Source organism: Carettochelys insculpta, chromosome 2 (assembly GCF_033958435.1).
Source record: "Carettochelys insculpta isolate YL-2023 chromosome 2, ASM3395843v1, whole genome shotgun sequence".
NCBI lineage: Eukaryota > Metazoa > Chordata > Testudines > Carettochelyidae > Carettochelys > Carettochelys insculpta.
Genome location: NC_134138.1, coordinates 214339886 through 214353313, shown reverse-complemented (window position 1 = coordinate 214353313; position 13428 = coordinate 214339886).

Here is a 13428-nt window from a genome sequence, read left to right as displayed (position 1 = left end):
AAGAGAATGGGCATACTATATATGCATGTGCTGTACATGACCCTGTTCTGTAAATGTTTATGCCTGTGCCACTTCATGGTAAAGTTAAGCACAGGCATAAAGTAAGCACTGGAAGGCTCAGTGCTTACATCCGTATTAGGAAGTACACAAAGCACTTAAGCAAATACAAACTGCTTTCTCTCAGAAACTGGGGAATCTGAGTAGACACTAAATTTGGGATCTTTTTGTATGACTAACTTTAAAGCTAATAATTTTCAAAAGCCTCCAGTAAGAACCTCTGGGAATTAATTCATTCTTTCCCATCACATTGTGGGTTTATTAAACTATGTTCAGCACAACTGCAATGACTTGGCTGGAGTCAACTGTTTCAGTTTATTTTAACAGGGTGTTTACTTTAAAGTAATAACAAAGAAGAATGATTGTATTAATTATTACAACAAACTGGTTGCCACAAGTCTCCACACCAACTCTTAACAATGATTAGTTACATCTGTGAAAAGTCAAACTACTGAAGGTCTCTATTTATTTTCAAAAAAAAAAAAAAAAGGGTCTGGAGATGAATGAATTATTTTCAGATGAAAGCTATTGTTCTGCACTGGGACAATCAGAAGAGGCAGTTTCTTAAACTTTTTGAGACCATGGAACACCAAACAATAATATTTTTATGCAGAACACATATGAAAATGTTCTTCAAAAAAACTACTGTCAGACCCCAAAAAAACCAAACAGCAACGTACACAGCAAAAACAAAATGAAGTAATTTAATCAGGTACCATAGCAATGAAGAAGTAACATCGCATCTGGTTTTAATAACAGAAAATCTATACCATCAGTGTACGATATTAAAAAAGCGTCCGATGCTCATGTCACACCTGCAAGTTGTTCACGGAAAAAAACAGCGTGCCACAGAACATAGTTTAAGAAACACTGGCCTAAAGCACAGCAAGAGATTTACACCTGGCTTCACTGAAACTTTTGTAGAGTGATTCTAAAACGAATATTATTCTGTACTGGTAGCATTTTTAATTCACTTAACACAGGTGTAGTGGTCCATACTAGATGCATGGCAATGGTGAACAAAATTGGGACCCAGTTCTTCCCCTGCACTCAGTGGAAGGACATTGAAGTAAAACATAAGCATAAGTGAAAGGAAAGCCAAGTGCTGATTTTTTTTTTAAAAAACATTCTCTGCCCCACCACACACATATCTCCTGAATCACAGGACAGATTATACCTCTGAGCAGTATGCACGCTGTTCCGCACTTCAAACTTTGGACACATACAGGTGAGTTTGCGTGGAAGTAGGATTTCACCGTTAATTATTGATACAGGCATTTTCTCTGGAGGTGACCTCCAGAGGACATAGAGAGCAATTTGCACTTTATTTTTTAACTCAGTAGGGCTGACAATGTTATGGGCATGCTCAGCCGTACCCAGGAGAGGTTAGGTGCAGCTGATGTGATGGGGACAACAAAAGCGCTTGATGTAGCTTCCTAATTCTTATGCTGCTTCTATGCCTATTCGGGGGTACTTTAGAGAAGTCTTACGCTCAGTTTTACCTTACCCACTAAGGACAGATCTGCCGGGTTTCAGTTTCAAGCATCTGGTAGGGACACAAAAATTGACCTATCGGGGTCAGCAGTTGACCGCTATACTCCTTGTGTATGGCGAGGAGTAAAGGAGGTTGATGGAAGAAAGTCACCCATTGACCTTCTTCAGTGAGGATGGTCAGATAAGTCAATTGCAGATACATTGATTGTAGCTATGCAATTGCTGTAGCTAGAATTGTGTATCTGCAATCGACTTACTTTCCCTAAAGTAGACGGGTCGTGTAGAATAAATGACCAACTGGGGCAACTGCAGAGAATGTTAAATACAACACAGAAAAGCTGTCTTAGCAGGATCCCCTATGAACCTTTCTACCCCCCATACCAGTAAAGCCTGTGTGAACCCTAGTTCAATGAAAAGATACTTGTGAACAGGAAGGAGGAGAGGCCTTGGAGGAAAAGGAGGTTGTAAATCTTTTCTGGTTTACAACTGAAAATAAGGGTGAACTATTTCCAGTTGGCTTTTAGCTAAAGCACCAATTGGCTATCAAACCACGTGTTTTTTGAGGGTCTGAGAAGAATTATGAATCTGAGGGTGCTGGGACAGCTCAGACCTGGCTGTTTTAGAGATCATCAGGATAAGAGAATTTCCCCTCATTTTGGCCTATCTGTAAGTATAGTGATCAAAAGCTTAGGAATGCTGTGTTACCGTGTTGGGTGTAGCGTCTACCTATTCTTAGAGTGTTAGGCATGTTTAGAGCAATTGTGTGAAATACTATTTGGCTTCTGGACATAATAAAGGAATTATGATTAACATTAGTGTGTTTATATGCCTATATTATCGCTAATTCCAAAAATATTATTAATAATTCCAACAGAGCTCCCCTAAACTATATCAGATGGTTATATTCACCTAATGGTCATTTTACCAGCTGAGAACAGCTGGCACAGGCTACAGACAGGCCCTCACCATGTCACCTACCAGACGTTGTAGGCTGGGTGATGTAGACGCTACCAATGCCAGAGCTACACTAGCTAAAGATTCCTTAATGCTGGGATAAGTCCCAAACTGGGGAGATCTGCCTCTTGCCAGTCTCACTGTGCTGCACCAAAGACTCTACCTCTATGTTTCTCTTACCCAAGATGTATTAGCTGGTATTCGAAATTCAGGTGAGGATAACAGGAGAGTGGTCATCTCTGTAGTTGCTGCTTCTCCACCACACAGCCGATGCTTCAATGATACTGATGCCAAGAAAAGGGCTAGCTTCTTAGTGCTGCATATGCACCATGCATCAGTCTCTTCATAGCATTCAACTAACAGTATTTGGGACTTTTTGTTTTGAGTGGCATGTTATTTTCTGTGGGCCAAATTCTGCCCTGGGATGCTTCCATGTGGCTCCCATTACTGTCAACTGGAGTCTCATGCAAGAACCAAGAAAAGAATTTGTCTCAAAGGGAGGAATCAGCTCCACCATTATATATAGGCAGCAGCATCTGGTGCCTCATGTGGGATTTTATTCCTGCATGGAAAAGTCTGCAGAAATCAAGAAGGTTTATTTCGGTTACCTACAGATTTAAGATGTGTTAATTTGTATGGCTTCATCTTCCAACACTCATGTGGGATTACTAAATTAATCTAAAGGAGAGAGTGGTAGCTGGGGCTTTGGAGAATGGGACATCTCAGACAGACAGTGCTTATGTATGCTGGGATTTACTGCATTAGAGGGTTTAATGACAGAGCCCACCCACCGTCTCTGAATCCTGGTATTTGCAATATTATACCATGTAAGTAAGAGAGGGTATGTTTGTATTTAAGTGAGGGTTTCAAAGCCAAATGTGGTGAAGAAAATATACAACTAGATAATGAATTACATGAAACATTTGGAACTGTATAAATCAGGGATTCTGTAGAGATTTCATGTTTCTCTCCATCTCTCTTTTCAAGGGAAAAGAGAGAAACATGAATTTGTATTATTCAAGATCACACTCTTCATGTGCTTAATTATGATGGCAAGAAAAGCCTACCAAAATCTGCCTCCAAATCAAACCAGTTGTAGTCAGTATATGTTGCTATACTAAGGGAGAAGAAAGCTGTAACAGAAGGGTGAGACAATGTTACTTGAGGCAGTGAGCTATATGATGCAGCAAATTATGGTGTAACCCCATTTTTTCATGAAGGTGGAAGTTAATTTCTAAAAATGTTCACAGCATCATGGAGCTTGCTGCTTTGCTATAAGCTAAGTGTTTCTCCAAATGTCCTTATTATGAACATAGGTGCCTTATTTGAGTCAAATACTCCCAGCTAGGCCTCTCAAACTATTCCAGTGCCGTGGAAGATTTATAACCCTGTCCTACACATTCTCGTATTGATTACTGAGTGATAGAGCAAATATAGATCAATAACAAAAAAGCCATGATTCCATTTGCATCTTTCCTTAGTTATAATGATAATGATTATAATAATATAAAGAACTGTGACAGTTAGTCACAGTGGGCCATATTGTTCCATATATTAGGGAAAAAAATCCTTCAGATTGTTTTATTGAAGAACTAGGGTACATGAGCAGAAACCCTGGGCTACCAAATCCATGAATGGGCTCACATTTCAAAGGGGAAGTTTAAATACACTCTGGTCTCCCACAAAGGCCAAGGCTCACAGAAATAGTATGCCATTCCTTTCTGAATGCTGCTCAGCCTTTTCCCTACATCCCCTCATATCCCCAGCAGAATGCGGAACCATCAGGAGTTCATTGCAGGTAAGGCAAGCTAGGCACAGACACAAAAAGAGGACAAAGAACGGGTGGCCAAAAGCTTAAAGATGGGAGAAGCAAGATCACCAATAAAAATTAAGTTTGCTACACTCAGGCCTGCCAATGGTGTGAGGCAAAACGGACAGCTGCCCCAGATCCTGGAGACTTAAAAGAGCTGCAGCAGTAACGACAGTGGCCAGGGCCACTTTAAATCACCTCTGGAGCCATAGGTGGCATGCTCCGGGCAGTGCTGAAGGACTGGCTGGAGGAGGCTAATCCCAGCCCTGCCTGAGGTCCTACCCATTCCAAGGGCATGGAGCCAGCCCTGCACACAAACACATCTTGCCTAGGAAACAGACAATTCTGTCGGACACCATGGTTACACCCGAACAGCAAGAGTCATTCAGTCTGCAACAGATGTCACAGTTATGCACCTGTGTTCTCCCTCCATGGGTCCATCTAGGGCACCTACTTTAGACTTCTGGCTTCCAGCAGTCACCTTTCTTGGCTGGGGACCTGTGTCTCACTCCTTCCTGAATGGGGAGTTTCAGCCTGCCCAGCTCCCTGTCTTCCAGTCTAATATCCCCAGCAAACCAAACTGCCTGCCCTTTGCTTTCTCAACAAAGGGTATAGCACTGAGAATTATTTTTGTTCAAAACTTTGTGCATTACATGGACTGTACAGGAGAAGACTCTATTTCCCAGAATCATGAATTTTAGCAATTTATCAGTAATTCAGTACATGACTGTCTCCTATGATCTCGTATAAGAAGAATATCCTGGAGACCAAACTTTGCCCTGACAGGAAACATGCAGCTCTCGCTGATGTCAGTGGCAATCCATACACAGACCTGGTAACGTGCCCTACATGCTTATAATAAAGACCAGTGCTGTTTTGTAGAAAAAGAGGTGTCAGTATTTGCCTCCCAGCTGGGACTGGGGGGACCCCACAGTTAACGGCCACAAGGCAACCCCAGTTGGAGGAACCCTAGCCACAGGCCAACATTGATGCAGAGGTGCCGATACACAGTACCTGCACATACCATCACAAAAAAGTACTGATAAAAGCTGGTGGTAAGAAAAAGATATAGGGATGTAAAGGTATCATTATGTATAAGTACTGAATATTTCAATGAGTTGGGGATCTAATCTGATGATGGAGTATAGTTAAAATATGTCATGTTAGAACTCAGGATAACCTTTTAAAGAATTTCTCACTGTCTCATAACTCTCTGGAGTCATTAATCATATATTTTGGAGGCTAAGTCAAAGGCCATCCTGAGTTCTTCTCAGATAGGCACAGAAATCCAGTTCAGATGATTCTTTCAGCACTGCAAGCCAATTAAAAGACTGAGTGAAGTTTCCTTGGCTAACACTCTTCACCTGTAACAATTGCAGGTATATTATTTTGCCCACCTGACTTGGATTCTGGATGCCCATATGGGGAAAACCTTTTCTCCTGGTTCAATAAAATTGGGCATACATTTCTCCCTTAGAATTTAGATCTTTCATTCAAAAGGTGCATGGCAGCAAGAGGCGATGCCTCACATTTGAAAATTAGTCCCCAGAGATGGGGTAGTACAGCAGTGATATCAGAGTGCAACATTATTCTGGAAATGTGAAGTGAGTCCTGCCCAAGTCTGGTTTCAAACTGGGAGCAAGGAAGTGAGCCATGGTCCTGCCAGAGAGTCCCAGGCCAGAGAGGTTCAACCTGTAATAATAATCTGAGTATAATAAGGAACTAGTCCAATAAGATAATATAGCCTCACACAGGGTGCTGTGAGATTTTTTCCTTAAGTATTTGTAAATCTTCATATTAAATATTACAATTAATATCATTAGCAAAAAATGAAAACAATTACTAATTTTAACTTCAACCCCAGGAAAGGCAGCCATCAGCATGAGTAGCCAGTTGGTTGTGTCATTTGCCTCCTGAAGACTCTTCAAAGCCCAATTTTACATACCTGCGGACAATGGAATTACTTTAACTAGTTAATGGGCATGGTAATGTTTATTTCAGTAGTAGAAGTTACTTTTTGGGGCATTGTTATGTCAGCTAATCATTAACAGGTTTGCCCTTAGGAAACTGGGTTTAGCAAACCAAAAATATTTCTTTCTAATGTGAAACAGTTGACATGAAGGATTATATAAGCAAGATGAGAGTTTGACTAAGAAGAAATTGGAAGCTAGAGGCCTCAGTGATGCATATTCTTGGCATGTCTGTTGTGCCAGCTACTCAAAAATAAGAGAGCCAAAAAACCACTCCCTTTTAAGCCAATGGGAATTCTTGCATGAACATTAAGGCAAGAAGAGCTAGCATTAGGAACCTGCCTCCTTTTGGGGAACTGGCAAAATAATAATATTTGAAGCATATTAGTGATCTCTATTTTCCCCCTAGACATAGCCACCCACAGTGACTGCTTATCAGACACAATTGATGCTACTGTAACTCTAAGTAGTTCACAAACTTTACTGGGCATGTTGGAATCTGGATGCTAGGACTAGTATGGAGAATGGAAACATGTATATTTGTTCCACCTCCTGCTCAGAAGTATGAGGGGTTCTTTTCTGAACTCTGGACCTGGCAGAATTCCATCACTGATGAAGGCTATGAGGCAAAATGAGAAAGGATTCTCATGTTCTGTTTCATCTGCACATCAGATAGAACACACAGTTCACTGGGGATATATAGAAAAATGGCCAACTATGACCCATGCTTCCTGCACACTTGTCAACATACTGGTGATTTTTTTTTTTTGCTCAGAAAGCACCTCTTTTTCCTGTGGGTAAAATCCAAATCATATCAACATTTTAAAGGTTAAATATGCATATTTTGGACCTAGAATAAGGAATGGAAAGGTAGCTAGTGAAGATATGCTTTAGAGCACATGAAACATGAAAAAAAAAAAACCTTTTCTTAAGCCCAAGTGTACATCACTCACAACCTTGTAACTGGAAACAACTGCTAAATGCTCATATGAAGTTCATGGCTGGGGCTGCCAGAGGGACGGGGTGGGGGGGGCCCTGCTGCTGTGGGGTAAGCAGGGGTCCTGCTCCCAGCCCTGCTCTGCAGAAGGGGTTCTAGCTCCAGCTCCATGGCAGCCTCCCATCCCCCACACTGCTGCAAGGCTGGCAAAGGCTCTAGCTCCCAACCTCATGCTGCTGCAGGGTAGTGGGGGCTCCAGCTCCCGTTACCGTGCTGCTGTGACATGGCTGGGGCTCCAGCTCCCGACCCCGCACCGCTGTGAGCTGGCAGAGCTCCGGCTCCTGGCCCCTGGGTTTCAGAGCCAGCTGGGTCATGGAACTCATACTGTCAGAAAAAAAGGCCTGGGAATCTCACTCTGGGCACTGACTGTGTAAAGGCAGTGACTGAGTCCTCTTATGTGTGTGCAAAGCACCATGCATACTGATGACACTATATAAATAAAACTGCAAACAACTCTATAAATTGAGCCTCTCTAATCCAGAAATCCATCATCTAGTAACATCCGTAATCCAGCATGATTTTAGTTAGCCAGGTGACCACTTATCACGGGTGTGGCCAAGTTTCCCAAAGTCTCATAAAGTTTGTTTCCAGCCACCAGCCCTCAGTGTTCTGTGCTGTTATTTAGCTGTAATTTACCCCTCAATGCCTTCTAAGAGCCCAGTAAGCAGTGGAAGTGTTGATAATGTGCTAGACAATGTTGACCTCCTGTGGTCCAGCAAATTCTCTCATCTGGCAGCAGTCAGGTCCTGAGGGTGCTGGCCGAGGGAGGTTCAACCCGTATTATTTATTTAATCTGAAGAAGTGCGTCTTATCCCCGAAAGCTCGTCAGCTAATACATAAATTAGTTAGTCTTTAAGGTGCTACAGGACTGCTTGTTATTTGTGTAGCTACAGACTAGTATTACTACCCTTCTGAACCTATTATCTAGCCACAGCGGCTTTACTATTCCTATCCACACCTCCCCTGATACCTGGAGTGACAGCAATGAACTCTGAAATCTTCCAGATGTGGAAGAGGTCTGGCATGGGCAGGAACAATGGGAAGCAATACATTATCTCACCAACATGTGTCAGTGATGACTTGCAGATATACAGGCCTCAATTCTTGCTCAGAACAATGCACATCTGTGGATGAAGCAAGCATGTTTGTTATTAGCACCAATGTGCATGGTGCTTTACAAGTACACAAAATTATGCAGCCCCTGCCCTGAGCACGTTATAACATAAGGGCCAGATTCTACAACACTTCCTCTCTTTGAGCACATGGGAGACACAGGATATAAAATCACAATGAGAGTTAAACACCTCCATTGTGCTCTCTCAGCACTTGTGCATATCAATACATTACATGCAGGGCACTAGTGAATCAGTCCCCAGGTCCCTATACCCAGAAGATGAAAGATAGTTCAGATCCCCTGTCAATTCAAACCTCAGTATTTCCATAGAACCTGCTAAATGGGTACCAATGGTGCTGGCAGTCTTTTGCATGGTATAAACATCTGTCTACTGAAAGCAAGACTAAGGTCACCCATTTGTTTAGCCTACCCTAGCCAACAATGGTGCACAGCTAATATCTTTCAATTCTACCAACTTGGCCAGGCTTCAGCCTTGCATCCTAACCATGATCCCCACCAGACCTGTGACTTCCATAACTAACTGTGTATGTAGACACCTCCCCCCCCACCACCCGCTCAGGGGGATTGTTTGTGTGTACAGGTGATCAGCTCTTATCCAGTGAGTGAACTCCAGGTTCTGTTGGTGGCAATGCCAAAACTGAGTCAAGGATTTCACCTCATAACTTCAACGTGAACTAAGTGCACTGCGAGAGGTGCTTATTTCCCTAATGATATATTGCCGTGTCTACTTCAAAGTACTGAAAATGAGAGGAAACTTCATTACCATTAATTTGGGAAGAGAGCATAAAATGGGAGTTAGAAAAGAATCTCATCCCACCTAAAAAGGTGCAAGTAAAAAGAGCACCACTGTAATTCCATGAGGACAGGGATGGGCAATCCCATGAATGGCCCTTCTTCACTTCAGTGAGTCGCAGCAGCCCACAGCCCACCGGGCTTCTACCGGTGGGCCTGCTGGCCCCTCCAGCTGCCCTCCTCCCCCATGTGCCTTTCATGCACCAGAGCCCCCACACTTACCTGCTCCTTCCCCTCCCTCCCAGCACTTCTGGGGTGCACAAATCACCTGATTCACACTGTCCCTGCTCCTTCCCCTCTCTCCCAGAACTGGAATGCCATGAACAGCTGATTCATGGTGTTCCAGATCTGGGAGGGAATGGGAATGGAGTTTGAATCAGGCGATTTGCAGCCCCAAAAGTGCTGGTAGGAAAGAGGGAAGCATAGAAGGTGCTGGGCTATGGTGCCCCAGTGTGTAAGAGGCGAGGGCAGGAGAGGGCAGCCAGGGAGTCTGTGGGCTGCAGATGGAGTCTCAGTGGGCCTCATGCAGGTTACCCACCATTACGTTAGGAGAACGAAAGTGACATCTGCTGGGTTTCTACCATGTTATTGCTAATTAATTCCATGTTTATAAATTAAGCTCTATAGTGTACAGGCAGGATATTTTCCTTATGGTGTCATGGGTATTCAGCTATACACTCCTGCACTTTTACTAGGCCACACTTTTATAAAACTCATCCTGCATAAACAATACAAATCTTCTAATCATTTTCCATAAAGCAAAAGTCAGATAAATATTTTTAAAGCATGACACTGAATTTTCATGCTGTTTATTTGCACTCCCTTGGTACCACACTTTTACAAGCCAAGGATCCTGAGTGTCAAAGCTCAATGCACATTATGAAGATATTTATTAGTGGAATTTTAAAAGGTGATATTTTTAAAGAGAATACAGAAAACATACAGCATATTTAAGTGGCCCATTTAACAGCCAGTAGCTATAACCTTCAAATAAGATGTCTCAGCAATTTAGCTGGGGGGCGGATCTAGTTAGAATTCTGATGGCAGAACTCACAAGAAATCTCAAGTGCAACAAGTGATAGCGATTGTTCATTCTTGTTGCTCCAGTTCAGCACAGGGCCAATGCTCCAGCTTGGTGTTACAGAGCATTGTGTTGCTGAATGTGTTGTTTTTTGAATGAGATATAAAATCAAGGTCCTGATGTCCTGTGATTATTGGGACTTTTTGCAAAATTAAAAATCTTAGCTATAATAACCTGGCCAAATTTTAATTTGAGTAATAACTTACCAGCTACCCAAACTTCTCCTCCCGCCCCGACTATTCTTTACCTCCTACTGTAGACTCTACTATACTGCTAAACAGCTGCTGCAGTCTACTGAAAGGGTTGACAAAATTGTATCTTTTATTATTAAAGTGAAACCCAAATCAAACCCCCAGTTCTAAAACTGTCAAAACCTAGGGAATGTTTTGATGCTAAATTCATGCCTGTCCCCATCCCATGAATGTGCTAAATCTAAATATCAGGTCCAAATCCCACATTGAAATATCACCAAACTTGAGCAAAGTTTAAAACTGGATCTTCATATGGTGGGTTAGGACCATTACTAATTACAAAATACAGAGCTACTATGAATTCAAGTGGCATTTTGAATGCCCATGCAAAAGGGCAGCACAAATTTTTTTGCTGGAAAGACATAAAACGAATTTTCTGCATGGTCCAGAAAACAGGTATTATAAATAAAGAGCCCTACCATGCCCTTGATCTACAGTATAGGAACAGGCCACACAGTTGCTCACTTGACTTCATTAGGCTTTCAATAGGACATAATGGCTATGTCTACACTAAACTATAGGGGCTCATTTGCAGACTTGGTTTAATCTAATTCTTGACTCTTCCCCCCTGCCCCTCTATTCTCTGATTTGCTCACCTTGATAATTTTGTTTCTGATTTGTCCACCTTGATTACTATTTTCGGTTCTCTGTGCCTTAAATATTGAGTCTGTTCTGGTATGGCTATGGTCTGAAGAAGTGGGTCTGTCCCATGAAAGCTCACCTAATAAATTATTTTGTTAGTCTTTAAAGTGCTACTTGACTCCTTTTTTTGTTTTGTCGACAGAAGTTACTTGGAAGAGATCTCCCAACAAAGCTTGTGCTGACAGATTGCTGTTTCAATCCGCTTTCATGTCGACACAATCTGCTCTGTTGTTCGAGAGAGGCCAGACTGTCTGGCCACTTTCTCAACAAAACAGGCCCCAGAAACCCATCACACAGGGTCACATGGACCAGCCAGGGGCACCCTTAAAGGGATCCCCACATACCTTCCCTGTCCATGCTGAGGCTTGCCTATCTTGTTGGGGGACAGCATAGTTTCTGCAGGGTTCACATGCTTTCTGTGAGAGTTTGCACTTTCCAGATAGCCATGGTACCAGAGCAGCCCCTGGTTGCTCGAGCTGATGATCACGCTGATCATAGCCATCCTCCTCCTCCTCTGGGGGGATGTGCCCAACACCACTATCGAGGTGCATGTCCTCAATGTCCCAGGGCCCCCTGCTTGCCTGCCCCCCCAGGTGATCAGGCAGATGTGGAAGTACTAGTCGGACCAGCTGGTCATGGGGCAGTGGGATGACCAGCAGTGGCTCCAGAACTTCCACATGTGGAAAGACACTTTCCTGGAGCCCTGTGCCTGGCTCACCCCCACTCTCCGCCAACAGTCTGCTGTCCCCATGGAGAAGTGGGTCACCATCACCCTCTGGAAGCTTGCCAGCCCTGACAGCTACCACTCTGTCGGGGACCAGTTTGGTGTGGGGAAGTCCACCATCGGGGCCCTCCTCGTGCAGGTAAGGCACTCTCGGGCTGCAAACCCTGCATGGGGAGGGAAGAGGGGAACAGGGAGCCCAAGGGGACGCTAGGAATTGGGGTTGAGGGTATGAGGGGTGAGGTTGGGGAAGGGAGGACGCTTCCCTTGTTTCTTTACTATTCTGAACAACTGAAGATTGGACATAAGAAAAAATATTGCCCTCTTGTAAAGGAGGAGGGAAGAAATAAGTGTTATGAAACCTGGAAAAGACAAATACACCCACAACTGAATACAGAAAAGAAGAAAAGATTTTGCAATAAAGCTTATTGGATTGTACCTTCATTTTTGGATAGTCAGCATTACACCTTGCCAATTCATAATTAACATCTGCTGTAGCTAGATGATCTGAAGCCAGCTGCAAATCGCTAAAGTCCTTTTAAAACCTGGCACTACAAATGCAAAGACCAATTTTCCAGCAAGAAAGACAGAATCAGCACATGCACATTACAGAATGTATTACCTACAGGTCAGATATAGATGATAGGCAGTGAAATTAGTAATTCAATGATCTTACAAATAACCCGAAAGAATTGCTTCATTGGAATACTCTGCACTGTCAAAAAGATGACCTAAACTGGATTCCTAAGCCTGGTATGGGATAACGAGCTGTCAGAATAGCAGGTTTTTTGCCTATATCTTCCAAAAGAAAGAGAATGTTGTGTATCACCCAAAAGGGATCCATTTGTCAGTTAAGGAGAAGGACTGTACAAATCCAATCCAGACATTTTAGATGGCAATTGTTGACATTAGATCTTAAGAAGCAGCGGCAGAAAAATATAGGATCCAATAAGACCATTATGGGACCATGTGTTTGCTAGGGTAATTTTAAATACAATAGGAGACACTTCCTTGACTTAAACCCTTGTACTCCATGTAGAGCATAAGTCATCTACAAATCTCCTCCACTTCATTCTGTCTTGGGCCAAAGTTTCTAGCTGACTCCAAGAGTACCCCAGAGGTCCTTCAGTCTCAGAGCATTCTCCCAATGTATTCTTCCTCTCTATGACATCAGCATGGAGATAATGGCAATTCAATGCCTGGAAAATTAACACGGTACAACTGTGAAATTAAACAGCATTAGATATGTGTATGGCTCAAAAGCTTGCCTCTCTCCAACAGAAGCTGGTCCAATGAAAAATATTACCTCACCCTCACTGGCCTCCATTATTTCTTGTAATGTTGCTTGCTCATTCCCATATGCATAGTCCTCACATCGATCAACTCAGAAAAAAAATCTAATATGGCCCAAATCCTCCAGTGAGTTGTGTGCACTGACTCTTATGCCTCCAAAAGACCTATCGATAACTAATATAGATACAGACATCTATGTTAGCTGTAGCCGCAAAAGGAAAAGGATTTGTT